The sequence below is a fragment of the Eubalaena glacialis genome, chromosome 11 (genome assembly GCF_028564815.1).
Source record: "Eubalaena glacialis isolate mEubGla1 chromosome 11, mEubGla1.1.hap2.+ XY, whole genome shotgun sequence".
NCBI lineage: Eukaryota > Metazoa > Chordata > Mammalia > Artiodactyla > Balaenidae > Eubalaena > Eubalaena glacialis.
This window is the reverse complement of record NC_083726.1, coordinates 103,893,176-103,913,776: the sequence shown is the minus strand read 5'-3', so window position 1 is coordinate 103,913,776 and position 20,601 is coordinate 103,893,176. Positions and strand designations below refer to the sequence as shown.

The 20,601-nt window shown below is 38.0% G+C and overlaps 1 protein-coding gene across 1 annotated transcript in view; it reads left to right on the top strand.

Annotated features, from left to right (window-relative positions):
• DERA (deoxyribose-phosphate aldolase) overlaps window positions 1–20,601 on the top strand; it is a 119,280-nt gene that overhangs the window by 70,546 nt on the left and 28,133 nt on the right. The window lies entirely within an intron of this gene.

Here is a 20,601-nt window from a genome sequence, read left to right as displayed (position 1 = left end):
AAATGATGGTATATATTGAATTGATGTTTTTAGGAGAAATAAGTGAGTCAGAGCATTTGGCTATTAGCTGAAAGTGCTAACGACTTGGAGTTTGTTTTGGTTGGGGATCAGATACTTTATGAATACATGTGCAGTGGGAAATGGTCGCAAACTTGGCTTTCTTCCACATTTTTTGGTGGCATTTCATCACTGCACTATCCTTGTAAGGCAGTAGATGGCTCTCTTGTTAGTGAATTGCCTTCTGCGTTATTCTTTGATTATTCATTCATCAACATATGTTAGACAGGAATTTCTTTAACTGACTTATTCCTCTCTGTGAATTTAGGGTTTGGTTTTTCTCAGAGAGCCATATCCATACTGTCTAAGGCAGCCTGTGCTTTGTTTGTGTTAATTTTTGCTTCTTAAATTTAGGGCAGTGTCATTGTTTTTTATATTTTGAAATGTAGCTTGACTTATTCTTTATCTTTACAAACAGCATGTCTAGCCAGTCATACGCCCAAGCTTGAAAGTTGGGAATCATGCTGGATTGCTTTCTCTCACCTTCATATGAATCAGTGAACGAGTCTTTGCGAGTTCTGCTTTTTTACCGTATCTAATACGTCCTTGCTCCATTCTGTGTGCTGCTGTCTTAGACCACTCTCATTCCCCACATGGATCACTTCAACGGTCTCCTAACTAGTTTTCCCTGTCTCTACTTTTGTCCCCTTTCAATCTGTTCTCCACACTGTTGCCAGAATGATCTCTTTAAAATGCCAATTTGGTTGTGGTACTGCTTGCTGAAAATCCTTCAGCGGCTCCCCTTCATTTTCAAGATACAATATAAATTCCTTCAGCCCGACTTTAAAAAAGGACCTTCCCAGGGAATTCCCTGGTGGTCCAGTGGTTAGGACTCCACACTTCCACTGCAAGGGGCCCAGGTTCAATCCCTGGTCGGGGAACTAAGATCCTGCAAGCCGTGTGGCACGGCCAAAAAAATAAAAATAAAAATAAAAAAGGTCTTTCTCAAGACCCTGCCTGTGCCTCTGCCATCGCCTCATTTTCCCTGCATACCATATGCTCCAGCTCTATGAAATTACCTGCTGTGCTCTGCACATGGCACCGTCCAATCCTTTGGAGTCTTTGTACCCGCTGTGTCCCTGCCTGGAATGCCTTTTGCCCAAATAACTCTTGAACATCTTTAGATTCAGCATAGTTGTCACTCTTTTCAAGGATATTTCCCCAATACTGCTTCCTCCCCCTCCACTTGGTTTATTATCCCCTCTGCATGCCCTCATAGTGTTCTGTTAAAACCTCTCAGATAACTTACCATACTATACTGTGACTCAGTATTGGACTTTTAGGTGCCCTACTAGTGGCTCCATGTTTGGAAGATACGTGACTCTTCAGGTCTTAAATCTGGGCCCTTGTTGTGGTCACCCTCTAGATTTTTCTACTCGTGCACTTTTTGAAGACTCAGACGAAGCATCGTTCCCTGGAACTCTACTGAAAATCAGCCAACTAGGCATTAATGAAGCTGTTACTCTGGTCACTGCTGCTGTATCCAAAAGATCTCTGCCCTACTTGTTTCATTTAGAGCGAAATCTCTGAAAACCCAAGGATAGGGAAGAGTGGAACACTTTAAAGAGTGGGACATCAGTTATGTTGGCGTTTCAAAGGCCCCCAGTAATAGAAGATGCTGCAACTCTCAGGAACCTGGGCAAAGCCCATTGGAGTCTTAGGTAGACCAGTAGCCTCCCTTTTCATGCTCCTCGCCAGGACAAGGGAGTTAGCCCAGAATGCCGTGATCCAGGTCACAGTGAAAGTATATTCATTCTGGGCCGGCAGCCAACCCTGTCCTACTCACTGCACCTACTGCATAGATAGGAACATGGTATTAGGTCCTCATGCTTGGACACTTCTGTTCCTTCCTCCATCCCGCCCATCGCAGCCACAGACAGAAATGTGACTAGAAACATGCTCTCCCCTGTTCCTGTTGGCTTGTATCTGTGTCCATGTCATTGTTTATCTCCTTCATTTATTCATCTGATCAGTGTCTATTACTGTGAGTAATATAACTTTGTCTGTGAGGTGTTTTACCAGATACTTTAGAATAATATTTCTTCACCTTCACACCAGCCCTGTAGTTGATGAAGAAGCTTAAGATGGAGAGACTTGCCTAAGGTTCAAAGCTAATTGATCACATAAGTCATTATTTGAACCCAGGTCTTCTGGCTTCAGGTGTATTGCTTTTTCAGTTGTAACCCAGCTGTCTCCCAAGGCACTGTGCTAGATCTTACCATGAATTAAAGGCACATCTTTGTGAAGTATCATGCACTTCCTGGCCCACAGTTTATGCTTCCTATTTTGTTAAGACGGTATATAACATAAACGAAGTATGTTTTGAAAGATTTTTTAAATTAAAAAAATTTATGGACTAAACTCATGTTTCATCCTATTTCTGTAGTATTTTTTAAAACTGTTTTTGTTTTCTTCAAAATCAACTTCACTGAGGTAAATTTACATTCAATAAAGTTTAAGTGTTAAGTGTACGATATGATGAGTTTTGACAATTTGTATATTCCATCATACCAGAAATATCCTTTGTTCCCCTTTGCAGTCAGTTCCACTCTTTTTACCTTCTGCTCCAGGTGCAATAACTGATCTGATTTTATCACCATAGATTAGCTTTGCCAGTTTTAGAACATTATACTTATATAGGATGTACTCTTTTGTGCTTGTTCCCCCTCCCCCACCCCCGAGGTAATATCTGTGAGATCTGTCACGTTGTTCTGTGTATAAGGAGTTTGCTTAGTGGCTTTTCATTGTACACATATGTGAGTTGCTAAATTTATTGGTCTGAAGTGTTTGTAATATTCTCTTATTAGTCTGATGTCTGTAGGGTCTATGGTTATGTCTCCTTTTTTATTCCCGATATTGGTCATTTTTGTTTTCTGTTGTTGTTATTGTTGTTGTTCTTTGTTTCATTTTGGTAGAAAATAGAGTCTTGCTAGGGGTCTGCCAGTTTTATTAGTCTTTTCAAAGAGCTCAAGTTGGTTGATCACACTTTTTAGATCTGATTTGCTTGGTTTCACTTTGGTATACTTGTTCTTTTAATTGCTGAGAGGGCTGTTAAAATCTCCAGATATGATTGTGGATTTGCATACTTATCCTTTTAGTTTTGTCAGCTTTTTCTAACTTTATTGTGGAGCTCTGTTGTTAAGTATAGACACTTTTAGGATTGGTATGTTTACCTGTTGAATTAGCATATTCATCATTATGACATGTCCCTTGTTATCTCTGGTACTAGACCTTTGTCTGAATGTCCACTTTGTCTAATATTAATCTAGCCACACCGGCTTTCTTGTGCTTACCATTTGCATGGTATATCTTTTTCCCATCCTTTTATTTTCAACCCATCTGTGGTTATATATTTAAAGTTATCCCTTAGAGACAGATTTTTTAAAAATTCGTGGTAATCTCTGCTTTTTAATTGAAATGTTTTGACCATATACACTTCACATAATTATTGGTATGATAGGATTTAAGTCTGTCATCTTACCATTTGTTTCCTCCTTGTTCTGATCTATTTTTGTTCCTCTTTTCCTGCCACCTTTTGGGTTCATCAAATACAGCACTTCATTTTTATTTTTTCTATTGGCTTTTTATCTACACCTCTTTGTATTTTTCTAGTAGTTGCTCTAGCAAATTACAGTATGCATTCTTAACTTACCACAGTCTACTTAGAATTAACATTACAGATGTACCATAGAGATAGTGCAAGTTTGGGTCCAGACCACTGCAATGAAGCGAATATTGCAATAAAGCAAATCACATGAATTTTTTGGTTTCCCAGTTCATATAAAAGTTATGTTTACACTGTACTGTAATCTATTAAGTGTACTATAGCATTATGTCTAGAAAAACAATATACATACCTTAGTTAAAAAATACTTTATTGCAAAAAATGCTGACCATCATGTGTGCCTTCAAAGAGTTGTAATCTTTTTTGCAGTAGTAACATCAAAGATTTCTGATCACAGATCACTATAACAAATATAATAGTAATGAAAATTTTTGAAATATTTCAAGAATTACCAAAATGTGGCACAGAGACACAGAGTGAGCAACTGCTGTTGGAAAAATGGTGCCAATAGACTTGCTTGATGCAGGGTTGCCACACACCTTCAATTTGTAGAAAATGCAATATCTGTAAAGTGTAATAATGCAAAGCGCAATAAAGCAAAGCACAATAAAATAAGGTATGCCTGTATTCCACTTTACACTTCAAATGTCACAAATGTAAAAACCTTACAGCAGTTCCATTTACACCCTCATTAGTCCTTTGAATTATTTTAATGTACTTCTTCTTCCAACTATTTATAAACTATTCCTCAAAATGATGTGATTTTTGTTTTGACAGTCATTTGTCTTTTAAGGAAATTAAAAGGAAAAAAAACTAAGTAAAACTAGTCTTTTACATGTCATTTCCATCTTTTATCTTTCCTGTAGTCTGCTGGTGATTAATTCTCTCAGATTTTGTTCATTGGAAAATGTCTTTATTTCACCCCCATGTTTCAAGGATGGTTTGCTGAATATAGAGTTTCAGGTTACAGTTTTATTTTTATTTCAGCACTTAACCATATCATTCCATTTCTTGGAATTCTATTTCTTCTTGTTTTCCTATAAGTAATGTTTTATCAAATACCCAGTCAGTATTTTCTTTTTATCTTTGTTTTTCACTAATTTGACTGTGATGTGCCTAAGTGGGGTTTTCTTTGTATTCATCCTGCTTGTAGTTTGCTGAGCTTCTTGGATTTGTAGGTTGTTGTTTTAGGACTTCTCTGCCCCACTCTCTTTCCTTCTAGGACCCAAGTACCTGAGTGTTAGATATTGTCTCACAGCTTACTGGGGCCTCTTCATTTTAATTTTTCTCCCCTGCCTCTGTTTTTCTGCTTGGCTAATATACGTGGATCTTTCTTCAAGTTCATTGACCCTTACTTTCCACCTTAAATTTACTTTTATGCCCATCCATTGAAATTCATGCTCCTGAATATTTTTAGTTTTAGAATCCATTTATTATTTTTTAGAATTTTAATATTTCTGCTATTTCCCATTTTTTCACTCATTGAGATCATTCTTTCTTTAAAATCCTTGAACATATTTGTAACAGCTGATTAAAGTCCTTGTCCGCTTATTTGTATATCTTAATTATCTTAAGGTCTGAATCTTGAGCTGCCAATTTCCCAATTCCTAAAAATAGTTGCCTTATATATTTTGCTCAGTTATATAGTTATTTATAGCAGGAGGGCAAGTCTGGTAACATTTCTTCTCTCATGTCTGGAATTCTTCATGGCTTTTGTTTTCCCATTAATTTAGCATCATAAATCTCAAAAGGAAAGGGGTTTGTCATTTACATTTATAATAACTTTTATCTTACAATTTCGATAGCCATTTTGATTATTCTCTCAAACACAATTCTCTAAAGAGAGAAAGGTGGAAATACATAAATACGTTAGTCTAGTATTATACATCATTGTAAGTAAAAACTTAGCCAGGGTGTGTTTACATTTTTGCTCAACTAAGTGATTCGTAGCCTACTTTTGGTTTAATCTTGTTTAGGAATCTCTCAAAATGTTTTAGGGGAAGGAGCCATGTTCATAGGAGTTAGAAGACCTGGACTCTTGTTCTGTCTTGCAGAATTTGTGACCTTGAACAAATAAATTAATCTGATTATAACTTCAAATGAAGTAATGTATATGACCTTTGGTGTAACTGTAGGAGATAAAAGCTATTGAGCTGGATTACATTCTGTACTGATCCCAAAGCTTACTGTATTAGTAGGATTGTTCAGTGAATCTTACATATGAACTTGTTTTGCCGGCTTTTGACTCTGTCTTAAAAAAGAAAGGTGCAAAAAATATCTGATTCGTTGAGAATCACAATTAGATGTGGCCCAGTTTATTTTTCTTATGGTATACTTCTTAGCTATGGTTGTCATTGCTCCTGATTCTTTTACAGTGGAGGCTGTAGCAGCCACCTCAGCTCTTCAGACATGTATAAGATCACTTATTCAGCAGCCACAATGATCCAGAACCAAGCCAGGAACCAGAAAAAAATAAGTAAATAAATAAAATATTTTGAATAGATGAAATACATGTGATATAATCTGTAATACAACAGTAATAATAGGTAACATTTCCTGAGCATTTACTGTGTGACAGGTACTATTTTAAGGGCTTTATATATATTTACATTTAATCTTCACAACAACTCTACGAGGTAGGTACTCTTCTATGGTAAAATAAGAACATCAGTTAAAAGGATATCTTTGCTGCTATTCTGTATGGTCATTTTTGCTATTTGTAAACATCCCAGGTATTTCTGTCTTTGTTATATCATTTTCTCTGTCTGTTAGAGCCTTCTCCCCTCCTGTTAACTGTTTTTAAAGATTTAAGTGAAATTTTCGTACTCTGTCAAATCTCTCTATGATCCTTTAAAGGCAGAATTAATTGTTCATACTGTCCTTCTCTTAGGTATATAATACCAGGAGAATTAATTCTGGTATATAAATACCAGTAGCATTTGTCATGTAGTATCACCATCAGTTGTTTTACCTCTTATTTTTTTTAATAAAACTATGAACCTCCTTGAGGCCAAGAATTATCTTACTTATCTGTATTCCCCTGTGATTGCTACCCTGCCTGACATCTAGGAGAGCCTAAGGAAATATTTTGGAATACACCAATGAGTCAGTGAGAAAGACAGACAGAGGTAAGGAAGAGTGAAAGTAGGCAAAGTGAAATTAGATTAGATTAGGTCTAGATTCATCTTCCCAGATGTGCCACCACCTTGTAGAGTTTGGACATGTTATTTTGAGAGTTTTTATTTTAATTGAACAAAAAGATAGAAAATGTATACCTTTGACAAGGAGATTATATATACAAAGTATGGCTTAGGCAATCCAAGCAGTGGTATGATGTATAAAAGTTTTGTTAGGATTCTCAGAAAGTTCTAGAAGCAAGGAAAAGACCAAGGAGAACTTTTTGCCTTGGCTTTTTGGTCATTGAAAATGGATCTTACTTTTACATTAGTGGAAATGTGGTGAGAGAAATATAAATAAAGGAGAAGGTGAGGTGGGAATAAACAGTTTGAAGGGAAAATAATCAAGGAAGGGAAACGAGAGCCATATTTTTTTCATCAAACAAGCCAAGAACAAGGTGATAGGAAGTAAGATAGAAAGGGAAACATGCTTATAGAAAAGAGAAGTCGAAAGCTGACCTGCTAAGGGATTTCAGCCCAGCAAATGAACACATTAAGAATAATGCCAGAATGTAGAAAAGTGGCTTTATCTTTCAGTAGCCTGGACTGTTTGCACACATGCAACAGCTAACAAGCTCTGCTCTGAAGTTATGCTAGACCTTATCTTTGGAAATAATGCAGGCATGATAAATAAGGTTGGAGTAGAAAAGCACTAAAGATGCAATCATAATGTCATCAGGTTTGAATTGCTGATGAAGATCTGTGGGAAGAGTACTAACATAAAAATATGGGCTTGAGAAAAGCAGACCTTGAAGGGAATGCAAAATGAGTTTTGAACTTGGCTGGGATTTTGTAACATACAGGAAATGAAAAATGAAAAAAGTAGGAACCAGGGGAGGGAATACTCGAAATTCAACCCAATAAGATCAAAGTAATACAGAAACAATGAGATGAAGCAAAGAAATAGACAAAAATAGGAGGGAAGCCATTAAGTAAATAAAATAAAGGGGAAGAATAGTGGGAAACTTGCTATGACTAAAGGAAACCAAAATCCTAAAAAAATGCTGTGATTAATAGCAAATTAACATCTAAGATTTTTTTAAAAACATTTAAAAAATTTAAAAATATGAATCAAACAGTAGAATAAAAGACAGTGTACATTTACTTTTCTAAAGATTGTCAGAAGTCACACTGAGTCCTTCATCTTAGGCTGCAAATCTTTTGTATTCTCAAGGAGTATTGATCCAGATGGCACATACAGACCCCTGGGGTGTTCCAGCCTGTTTTTTGTTTGTTTGTTTGTTTTTGTTTTTTTGTTTTTTAAGTAAGATCTTGCCTTTCATAGGAAAGCATTTAATTTATGAGAAAGTATGCTTCAGTTGAAAGTTTATCACTGGGGAAAGCATAAGAATATAGATGTGCATTAGGTTAAGAAGTAAAGAATTTAAAGTGTAAATTTATTTACAGTTCCTTAAACTAGCCCTGAAAATTAAACCACTTACAGGGTAAAAACTAATTAACTTGCCATCTCATTCAAGGAGTCAATTTAAATTCAAGGCCCCAAGCAAAAATATCAGAAAGTTTACCTTCACTCACCCACGCCGTCCCCATCCTTTCTTGAGTGCAAAATAAAAAACTGCAAAAGAGAGGAGTTATCATGTTTTCTGGCCTCCCAGCAGTACAGGAACTACTGATGGTGCATTTTGGTCTATGAATGTCATTTTTATAAAAGGTTAAGTCTATACATTTAAGCATAAAGCATTTTCTGTGGCTCTTCACGGCTGGGCTTCTGGAGGGAAAAAAAAAAAAAAAAGGGAAAGCTTGAAAGCTTAGTTTTTTTGTGTTGTATACTAGCCTGTGTAAAATTTTACAGTGTGAAATTTTTTTAAAATGTAACCCACCTTATTCCAAAAGCACATAACTGCCTTCTACAGACCTGGCTTGCCTAGAGAAATTCCCGGCACAAAGGCTTGCACATAACAAGTGCCTAGAAAATGCTCATTGATGGGTTAGGTTATCAGGTACAAGGACATCAATAGATATATTTGTAAACAACATGCATAAAATTCATTTTTTTAAAGAAATTTGTATTTTCTCAGCAAAAGAATAAGGGATTTTTCTTAATGAAATTCTGGTATATGACATAGAGGTGAGACCTGTAGGTAGTTGCTCATGTCTCTGAGATTCTGTTATTCATTTGTCTTTAATGCCTAACACGTTAACTTTTGTTACTTACTCTTTAATGTCTGTGCCAGGTAGTTACTGATCTTTTAGCAAACTCTTAAATGCTGGGAAATTGGAGTCCTCGAATGGGTCCCTCAGTACTTTGCACCAGGTAGACACTTGGTAAACGTATTTGTTGAATGATTTCGTGAATAAAGGTTAGTAAATCATGTGAAGTTAGTAGTTTACTGAATTCTTTTTGCAGTTGTTTTAAGAGGGAAGTAGGGCAGGTACCTTATCAGCGTTGAGTGGCTGGAGACCTGAAGCTCGGAAGTTAAGTGACTAGACCAAGGCCACGCATTTAGGACGTGGCGGGATTCTGAAGGGCTCTTGACTCCAAGTTCCATGCTTTAGTTATCGTGCAGTTCTGCTCTCCACCCTGCAATTGATCTGAATTATGTAAGATATGTTTAAGCTGTGTTTAACCTTTGGAGGCACAGATGTCTTTCTAGAGTCACTGAATGAGATTTATATGTTGAGCCGTACTTTTCTATTGAGGGAAAGAAAAATAAGACAATAGACTGTTTGGAGAAAAACTCTAGGGGGTGGTGGACATGAAGTACACATGAAAGAGCAAGTTGAAAGCAAGCCTAGAGCCCCGCCTATGATAGGCCCACAGCAAATCCTCGTTGAAATGAAAGGGAAGGTTGCAAGAGGACCCTGACCTCAGGCAGCTTCCACTGTGATTTTGTGTTCACCTGTGCTGCTGATGGTTCCATGATGATACACTTGGCAGTGAGCAGAGTCATGCTTATCAACTGCTACTTGAGTTCTGTACTAAGGTTCTTGTTTGTTTTCAGATTCCCCTCCCTGGGGTGCCCAGGGAACAGCTAGGGAGTGACAGTGGAAGTGGGCCTTTTTCTTGTCCACCTGAGGAAGGCAAAGGAGAGAGGTCAAGGCTAAGGGCAGTGCAAGAATGAAGGAGCAGAGGGGCGAGGTGAAAGGGTGCGGAGGACGGGAACGGTATTGGAGCGTGTGTAGAGCGATGTCCCAGCGTGGGATGAGGGAAGTTGAAACCTTCCCGTGAAGAGTGATGGAAAAGATAGGGGGCGTCTTATTTAGGAAAAGCACGATCATTGGGGCTGTGATATTGTGTTCAAATACGTGTACACACATATATACACAAAAAATGATGAAAAAGCATGATTGTTGTCTATTACCCCAAGGTAGGAGGGCTGGGACCATCTTTTAGAAGTTAAAGGAAGATGGATTTTGGCCTGGTGTAAAGCAGAGTTTTGTTAAAGTTCAAGTATTCTGGAACTTGGATGGGTCACGTCAGGAGGTAGGAGGCGTTCAAAGCACAGGCTGGGCGACAGCCCGATGGAGCCAGTGTTAGATACATGATACTCAGCAACCATTGGGGTGCTTTCTGCTTTGGAGTTAAGTGTGATCCTAGAAGAAGAAACGTTTTATGTGAACCTTTGGACCTAAACATTAAATGTGATCCTTTGGAGTCTAATCTGATCCTAGAGGAGAAAAATATTTTACACGCACGCACGCACACACACAGGTTGTGTGTGTGTGAAATTTCTGGGTAGATTTCAAGCCAGGATAGACAGGGCCCCCAAATATGGAATTAATGGGAAAAGAGGGAGGGTGTTGGTTTTCTAGGATTGCCATAACAAAGTACCTCAAACTCGGTGGCTTAAAACAACAGACATTTATTCTCATGGTTCTGGAGGGTAGACGTCCAAAATCAAGGTGTCCACAGGGCCGTGCTGCCTCTGAAATCTGTAGTGGAGAATCCTTTCTTGCTGGCAATACTTGGCATTCCTTGGCTTATAGATGCATTACTCCAATCTCTGCTTCCATCATCACATGGTCATCTTCTCCCTGTGTATTTCTGCATCTCTTCTCTTCTTATAAGGACACCCATTATGTAATGGCCCACCTTACTTAGTAAGACCTTACCTTTACTTAAGTAATTGCATTTGCAATGATGCTATTTTCAAATAGGTCACTTTCTGAGGTACTGGGGTTTGGAACTTCAGCTTATATTTTTAGGGGGCACAGTTCAACCCATAACAAAGAGAAGTGGGGTTCTTGCACTGTGGTTCTATTATTTCCTGTAAAGACCTGAAGAAGTTCGAGAAAAATACTTTGAGTCAAACCAGCAAACTTAAATTCAGGTACAAAAGATTGATTTTTCCCTCTAAGCAATGTTGGATGGTTTGTGGATAGGGGAAATCTAGTAGATATTAAATATTTTTATCTGCAAAAAGCATTTGGTAAGGTTCTCAATGGGAGATTAATGACTAAAATAAAGAATGAGGCATTAGGAGATAAATTTGCTTATGAGCAAGAGACAGAGACTAACAGTAGAAGGAAATACTTTTTAGATTGGAAAGGAGTGACATACAGCACAAGCCAGGAATCAGTTTTGGGACCTATGGGTTTTTCACTTTATTTTTATTGGACTTTGTAATAAAAATACAGATCTTCAAACAGTCCAAGACACAGAGTGAGTAATACTACAAGCATCAGTAATCAAAAGTTATTCTCTATCATAAACTAAATGACTGATAATAAATACTGACACAAGACTACACAATGTGCCATAATATTATAAAATGGAGCAAGCAATTCTCCTGTGTTCTCTTTTCTTCTGCATTTCTTTATTTGTTTTTCAAAAAACATTTGCAAGTTTCTAGGTTTACTTTATAAGCCAAATCAATGAAAAAAAAATATTTTTTTAAACTTGGAAAGATGTGTTAACTAAGAGAAAAATTGGTTGAAGCAAGACAAAGGTTATAATGCCGTCCCTAGAATAAAGAAATTAGGGACCCTGTGTGTTAAATTACTCAGTGAGCTATTGAATAAAAAGATTTCAGGAGCGAGGGGGCGTTATTGAAATCATCAGCTTGTTCTGCAGTCATGGCTTTAATGGAAGCATGTGCAAAAAAGTCATTGTTAGACTGATAAAACTACATATCTGAGGGAGTGAAATATTATAGTATGGAAACATTTTTCTTTTCTTTTCCTTTTTAAAAATTTGAACATAATGGCTCTAAAAAAAAATCTATAAAATCGAGTGATTGTATATGTAACGTTTGTCCTCCCAGGAACTAGCTGAGTATGTGGGAAACATACTTTTCAAATTGGAATTTTGCCTGCAACTCCTTCTGTCTCAGTCACTAAAAGGTCTTTGCAGATTCCTCTCTGTTTTTTCTTGATTTGTACATTGTCAGATAAGCCAAGAGAAATAGAGCAACTAAACATTAAAAAATTAACTCATAAAAGTTCTAAATGCTTTGAAAACTGGAAAGGATTATAAAGAATCTTGTTCATCTCAAAGCTTTCATTTTATAGGTGAGAAAACCGAGATCCAGAAAAGTCAGATTCGGAAGGAATTTACCCCAGAACAAATAAGTCAAAACACAGTCTAGAACGAGGTTCTTAACCCGGACTGCAAATTAGAATATCCTGAAGAGCTTCTTCCATAAACTGTTGAAACGATCCTACCACCCAGAGATTCTGATTTTAATGGTCTTGAATGGAACCAAGAGAATCAGTACTTTTTTAAAACTTCCCCTGGTGTGTCTACTGTGTAGGCAGGAATGAGAGCCTCTGATCTGGAATCTAGGTTTCCTGGTGTTAAGACAAGAATTTTTTCCACTCACCCTGATAGTTTAGAAATTATTCAGAGAGAGAATTTCAAATTCAAGGGGAAAAACCTTCAACAAAGATACTCCACAATGAACAGGCTGATTGTCCTTGTAGTTAGTTACCTTACAGATGGCTTGTTGGGAACTCTGAACCTATATTCCCATAGAAACAAGATCATAAGTGGTTATTTGGTCTCTCTGCCAAGCCTGAGTTTAGCAGACAGAATAACTGAAGTTTAGCTCTGCAGCAGTAGTTCTGTAGGTCCTAACTGACACGTGACAATGTTTTTTTTTGGAAGGACGTGAATTTGTATTTCTAATTAGGTCTCTAAGAACATTTTTCATCCTTCCACCACCTTGATAGTATTGAGGTCTCTCCTTCTTCCATCTGCAAGTTATTAGGTTTAGGTCCTAACTGACATGTGACAATGTTTTTTTTTTTGGAAGGACGTGAATTTGTATTTCTAATTAGGTCTCTAAGAACATTTTTCATCCTTCCGCCGCCTTGATAGTATTGAGGTCTCTCCTTCTTCCATCTGCAAGTTATTAGGTTTAGGGTTTGAATGGGGACTCCCCCCAGTTCCAGGCTGTGCTGGGGGGATGGAAGGAAATGAGGGAGTGAGGGGTGGTAACAGCTGTGGTGAAGACGGAGGGGCTGGGGGAAAGGCTAGTTGGAAAGAGAAGGGCTAGGTTTTCTGTGATCCTAATACCTAGGGTGTTTGTTTCCCTCGAATGTGCTCATCCAGCAAGTATTTCATGAATATCTAATGTTTATCAGTGCTATTCTGGGCATTGGAGAAGGATGAGACGAGAGAGAAGGGAGGGAAAAATAAGTAAGATGTAGCTCCTTCCCTTTAAACACTGACAATCTCTTAGTCTGGTGAGGAGGTGAAAATGGGGTTTATGGTTTGCCCTGTTGGGAACCCAGGGGCTGAAGGGACACTTATGCTGGGGCTGCAGGAACCTGGCGAACCCTCTGGAGGATTCATGGATGGGTTGGCAAAGCAAGTGGCCTTTGTGGAGGAGTCATTAGGTGCAGAGGTAGAGGAAGGGCGTTTCAGGCAGAGAAGCACATGCCCTTTTATACCCGCGAAGAACATGTCATGGTGAGAACGCTGGTATGATTGGGGTGGAGAAGTGGTGGGAGAAGCGGAGGAGGAAGCAGATAAGCTGTCTGGGGCTTACGGCCATGCTATAGAGTTTGTGTTCCCATCTGTGGGTGTGGAAAGTTTTTAGCCTTTGAAAGTTTATAGCCGGGAAATGAGCAATCGCTTAATTCATTCATCCATTTATTCCTCCACTATGTGCCAGGCACGAGGGATAAAGATCAATAAGACATCCTAACTCCAGACTCCTCTTCCTCCCTTACTGCTCTCTGCGGTAGTGGAGCAGTGATCAGATTTTCACTTTAGGGGCAGTGGATTTGGGCTGGAGACAGGGAACCTGTTAGGAAGCTGTTGTAGCAGTATGGCCAACCAGGACAAGGAGCTGAACCCGGGCCGTACGGTGGGGATGGAGAGGAGTGGACGGCCGTGGGGGGTATTAAGGGGGCAGAATGAATAGTACTTGGTGAATGGTTGTCTGCTGAGCAGGGAAGGGAGAGGACAAAACAACTCATAATGGTGCAGTTTATCAGGTTAGGGAATTCAAGAGAAACAAGGCTTTTTCCAGCCCAGGAAGCTGAGCCTCTGCTTCCCATTACAAGACCTCCACCTGTTCATTCTGTTGTCGGCTTGTTGCAGAACCCACCATAGTCTCACCACTTTTTCCCTACCCTTCTGTTCTTGTAACAAGGAAAAGAATTTTTAAGGAAATCTGAGTAAGACTATGAAGATAAAAGAGAGGCTATTTTTCTGTTTAAAACCATTAGCAAGACAAAGCACGTAAAGCAAAACGGAGAATGAATACAGTTATTTTAGTGATTCGGGAGGAAAAGGAAATTCATGTTTTTACTTGAATTATCAGGATGATGCTTTGCTTTCCTAGTGACCCAAGAATGAGTGTTATAATATGCTTTTTGTAAAAAATTTATCATCAACTGGGGCATCGAAAGTTAAGTTTCCTATGTTACAAAGCTGCTAAATTGGGCAGGGACAACGGGGGAGGCACTGAACAGTCAATGAAATGGGAAAGAATTTAGATCATCCATGTCACATGAAGCCAGCAAAAGGCTGTTTGTAGAACGTTAGCTGTTATCACACTGGTTTTATGTTAACATTCTAGTGAATAATTAAAATTTTCCTGTTTATTTTTTAATAAAAAGGAAAAGCACATAAATTACCTCAGAGGTTATAATATTATCTATAGTCGCATTCACAGATGTAGCAGTTTCTGAGGAGGATTGAAGATTAGATAACTTAGACAGTTAAAAAGCAGATTTTCTTCTGCATTCCGGGTGTTCTCATCTCACCGTGTTCATTATTACAATGCCTTTCAAAAATATAAAATGAAAATCCTTAAAACTACTACTTTGAGACATTTTCATTAGAGGTGGTGTTTTCTAAATTGAGTGGTTATTACATATATTTTTTCTGCTGAAATTATTTTTGAAGTACATTTCTCATTTTCATCCTGTGTCCATAAGCACACACCCAGGCATGGCTGATACTCTCTCTCTTCCCGTTTTGCTTTTTAACAGCCGGGCTCCCATGAGGTGATCAGGGACTCCCTTATAATTCAATATAGTTTTCAGTTAAACCCACCCTTCTCCACTACTGTTTTCTTTGGTTGTTCCTTCAGGGCTAGACTGGAAAAGCTCGGGGGTTTTATTCAAGCAATTGACTCAGAGAAAAAGCAGCTTATGCAGAGATGGGGAAGAGATTCAGCCTCAGAAACAAAGAGAAGGAGACAGACGTTGGGAAGCCACAGTCTTACGGTCTTGGGTGATGCTGTATTTGATGCTTTTAAGGATGTATTCACGGTCCCAGAAGAAGAAGAGAAAAACAAAGGGACTGAGAAAATATTTGAAGAGATTATAGTTGAAAACCTCCCTAATATGGGAAAGAAAATAGTCAATCAAGTCCAGGAAGCACAGAGAGTCCCATACAGGATAAATCCAAGGAGAAACACGCCAAGACACATATTAATCAAACAATAAAAAATTAAATACAAAGAAAAAATATTAAAAGCAGCAAAGGAAAAGCAACAAATTACATACAAGTGAATCCCCATAAGGTTAACAGCTGATCTTTCAGCAGAAACTCTGCAAGGCAGAAGGGAGTGGCAGGACATATTTAAAGTGATGAAAGGGAAAAACCTACAACTAAGATTACTCTACCCAGCAAGGATCTCATTCAGATTCGATGGAGAAATTAAAAGCTTTACAGACAAGCAAAAGCTAAGAGAATTCAGCACCACCAAACCAGCTTTACAACAAAAGCTAAAGGAACTTCTCTAGGCAGGAAACACAAGAGAAGGAAAAGACCTACAATAACAAACACAAAACAGTTAAGAAAATGGGAATAGGAATGTACATATCGATAATTACCTTAAATGTAAATGGATTAAATGCTCCCACCAAAAGACACAGACTGGCTGAATGGATACAAAAACAAGACCCGTATATATGCTGTCTACAAGAGACCCACTTCAGACCTAGGGACACATACAGACTGAAAGTGAAGGGATGGAAAAAGATATTCCATGCAAATGGAAATCAAAAGAAAGCTGGAGTAGCGATTCTCATATCAGACAAAATAGACTTTAAAATAAAGACTATTACAAGACACAAAGAAGGACACTACATAATGATCAAGGGATCAATCCAAAAAGAAGATATAACAATTGTAAATATTTATGCACCCAAATAGGAGCACCTCAATACATAAGGCAAATGCTAACAGCCATAAAAGGGGAAATCGACAGTAACACAATAATAGTAGGGGACTTTAAGACCCCACTTTCACCAATGGACAGATCATCCAAAATGAAAATAAATAATATAGGACATTCCATCCAAAAACAACAGAATACACTTTCTTCTCAAGTGCTCATGGAACATTATCCAGGATAGGTCATATCTTAGGTCACAAATCAAGCCTTGGTGAATTTAAGAAAATTGAAATCGTATCAAGTATCTTTCCCAACCACAATGCTATGAGACTAGATGTCAGTTAAAGGAAAAAGAAACTGTAAAAAATACAAACACATGGAGGCTAAACAATACACTACTAAATAACCAAGAGATCACTGAAGAAATCAAAGAGGAAATCAAAAAATACCTAGAAACAAATGACAATGAAAACACGACAACCCAAAACCTATGGGATGCAGCAAAAGCAGTTCTAAGAGGCAAGTTTATAGCAATACAGTCCTACCTCAAGAAACAAGAAACATCTCAAATAAACAGCCTAACCTTACACCTAAAGCAATTAGAGAAAGAAGAACAAAAAAACCCCAAAGTTAGCAGAAGGAAAGAAATCATAAAGATCAGATCAGAAATAAATGAAAAAGAAATGCAGGAAATGGTAGCAAAGATCAGTAAAGCTAAAAGCTGGTTCTTTAAGAAGATAAACAAATTGATAAACCACTAGCCAGACTCATCAAGAAAAAAAAGGGAGAAGACTCAAATCAACAGAATTCGAAATGAAAAAGGAGAAGTAACAACTGACACTGCAGAAATACAAAGGATCATGAGAGATTACTACAAGCAACTATATGCCAATAAAATGGACAACCTGGAAGAAATGGACAAATTCTTAGAAAAGTACAACCTTCTGAGACTGAACCAGGAAAAAATAGAAAATATAAACAGACCGGTCACAAGCTGAAATTGAGACCTTGATTAAAAATCTTCCAACACGCCAAAGCCCAGGACCAGATGGTTTCACAGGTGAATTCTATCAAACATTTAGAGAAGAGCTAACACCCATCCTTCTCAAACTCTTCCAAAAAATTGCAGAGGGAGGAACACTCCCAAACTCATTCTACGAGGCCACCATCACCCTGATACCAAAACCAGACAAAGATGTCACAAAGAAAGAAAACTACAGGCCAATATCACTGATGAACATAGATGCAAGAATCCTCAACAAGATACTAGCAAAGAGAATCCAACAGCACATTAAAAGGATCATACACCATGATCAAGTGGGGTTTATCCCAGGAATGCAAGGATTCTTCAATGTATGCAAATCAATCAGTGTGATAAACCATATTAAGAAATTGAAGGATAAAAACCATATGATAATCTCAGTAGATGCAGAAAAAGCTTTCGACAAAATTCAACACCCATTTATGATAAAAACCCTCCAGAAAGTTGGCATAGAGGGAACTTACCTCAACATAATAAAGGCCATATATGACAAATCCACAGCCACAGTCGTTCTCAATGGTGAAAAACTGAAACCATTTCCACTAAGATCAGGAAAAAGACAAGGGTGCCTACTCTCACCGCTGTTATTCACCATAGTTTTGGAAGTTGTAGCCACAGCAGTCAGAGAAGAAAAAGAAATAAAAGGAATCCAAATTGTAAGAGAAGAAGTAAAACTGTCACTGTTTGCAGACGACATGATACTATACATAGAGAATCCTAAAGATGCCACCAGAAAAGTACTAGAGCTAATCAATGGATTTGGTAAAGTAGCAGGATACAAAATTAATGCCCAGAAATCTCTTGCATTCCTATACACTAATGATGAAAAATCTGGAAGAGAAATTAAGGAAACACTCCCATTTACCATGGCAACAAAAAGAATAAAATACCTAGGAATAAACCTACCTAAGGAGACAAAAGACCTGTATGCAGAAAACTATGAGACACTGATGAAAGAAATTAAAGATGCTACAAACAGATGGAGAGATATACCATGTTCTTGGATTGGAAGTATCAACATTGGGAAAATGACTGTACTACCCAAAGCAATCTACAGATTCAGTGCAATCCCTATCAAACTACCAATGGCATTTTTCACAGAATTAGAACAAAAAATTTCACAATTTGTATGGAAACACAAAAGACCCCAAATAGCCAAAGCAATCTTGAGAAAGAAAAACGGAGCTGGAGGAATCAGGCTCCTGGACTTCAGACTATACTACAAAGCTACAGTAATCAAGACAGTATGGTACTGGCACAAAAACAGAAATATAGATCAATGGAACAGGATAGAAAGCCCAGAGGTAAACCCACGCACATATGGTCACCTTATATTTGATAAAGGAGGCAAGAATATACAATGGAGAAAATACAGCCTCTTCAATAAGTGGTGCTGGAAAAACTGGACAGCTACATGTAAAAGAATGAAACTAGAACACTCCCTAACACCATATACAAAAATAAACTCAAAATGGATTAAAGACCTAAATGTAAGGCCAGACACTATCAAACTCTTAGAGGAAAACATAGGCAAAACACTCTATGACATAAATCACAGCAAGATCCTTTTTGACCCACCTCCTAGACAAATGGAAATAAAAACAAAAATAAACAAATGGGACTTCATGAAACTTCAAAGCTTTTGCACAGCAAAGGAAACCATAAACAAGATGAAAAGACAACCCTCAGAATGGGAGAAAATATTTGCAAATGAAGCAACGGACAAAGGATTAGTCTGCAAAATATACAAGCAGCTGATGCAGCTCGATATCAAAAAAACAAACAACCCAATCCAAAAATGGGCAGAAGACCTAAATAGACATTTCTCCAAAGAAGATATACAGATTGCCAACAAACACATGAAAGGATGCTCAACATCACTAATCATTAGAGAAATGCAAATCAAAACTACAATGCGATATCACCTCACACTGGTCAGAATGGCCATCATCAAAAAATCTAGAAACAATAAATGCTGGAGAGGGTGTGGAGAAAAGGGAACCCTCTTGCACTGTTGGTGGGAATGTAAATTGATACAGCCACTATGGAGCACAGTATGCAGGTTCCTTAAAAAACTAAAAATAGAACTAGCATACGATCCAGCAATGCCACTACTGGGCATATACCCAGAGAAAACCATAATTCAAGAAGAGTCATGTATCACAATGTTCATTGCAGCACTATTTACGATAGCCAGGAATGGAAGCCACCTAAGTGTCCATCGACAGATGAATGGATAAAGAAGGTACAACACATATGTACAATGGAATATTACTTAGCCATAAAAAGAAATGAAATTGAGTTATTTGTAGTGAGGTGGATGGACCTAGAGTCTGTCATACAGAGTGAAGTAGGTCAGAAAGAGAAAAGCAAATACCATATGCTAACACATATATATGGAATCTAAAAAAGAAAAAAAAGGTTCTGAAGAACCTAGGGGCAGGACAGGAATAAAGTTGCAGATGTAGAAAATAGACTTGAGGACACTGAGAGGGGGAAGGATAAGCTGGGACGAAGTGAGAGAGTGGCATGGACACATATACACTACCAAATGTAAAATAAATAGCTAGTGGGAAGCAGCCGCATAGCACAGGGAGATCAGCTCGGTGCTTTGTGACCACCTAGGGGGGTGGGATAGGGAGGGTGGGAGGGAGATGCAAGAGGGAGGAGATATGGGGATATATGTATACGTATAGCTGATTCACTTTGTTATAAAGCAGAAACTAACACAACAGTGTAAAGCAATTATACTCCAATACAGTTGTTTAAAAAAAAAAAAAGGATGTATTCAATCATTGTTCGGGTAATTGTACACCCATATGGGATTACTGGACCCCACCAATTTCCAGAGGATTTGCCTGAATTTAGGTCTGTTAGAACAGTGTTAGTAGGTAGGAAGAGGGAAAATGCAGCTGAGGAAGGAGAAGAGAGTAAATGGTATTAGAGGAAGAGTCTTCTGAAGAGGACGAGGTAATGAGTAGGAGAACACTAACACTGAATGCTGTGTCTCCTGCTTCCCAGGGTCAGAAATGGGGGGAGGAGGCATTTGGCTGGAGATTTGTGAAGAGTTCAGGTGCTTTGGGAGCTTAGAAAGGAAATCCCAGTGTGGACTTTTCGGACGAAACATTCCTTTCCTTAGTGCCCCAAATAGGTCCAATCAAATACAAGTAGGATAATTGTTACTGGGCACTTTATAACAGCAAGGTTATAAACTCTGAATTA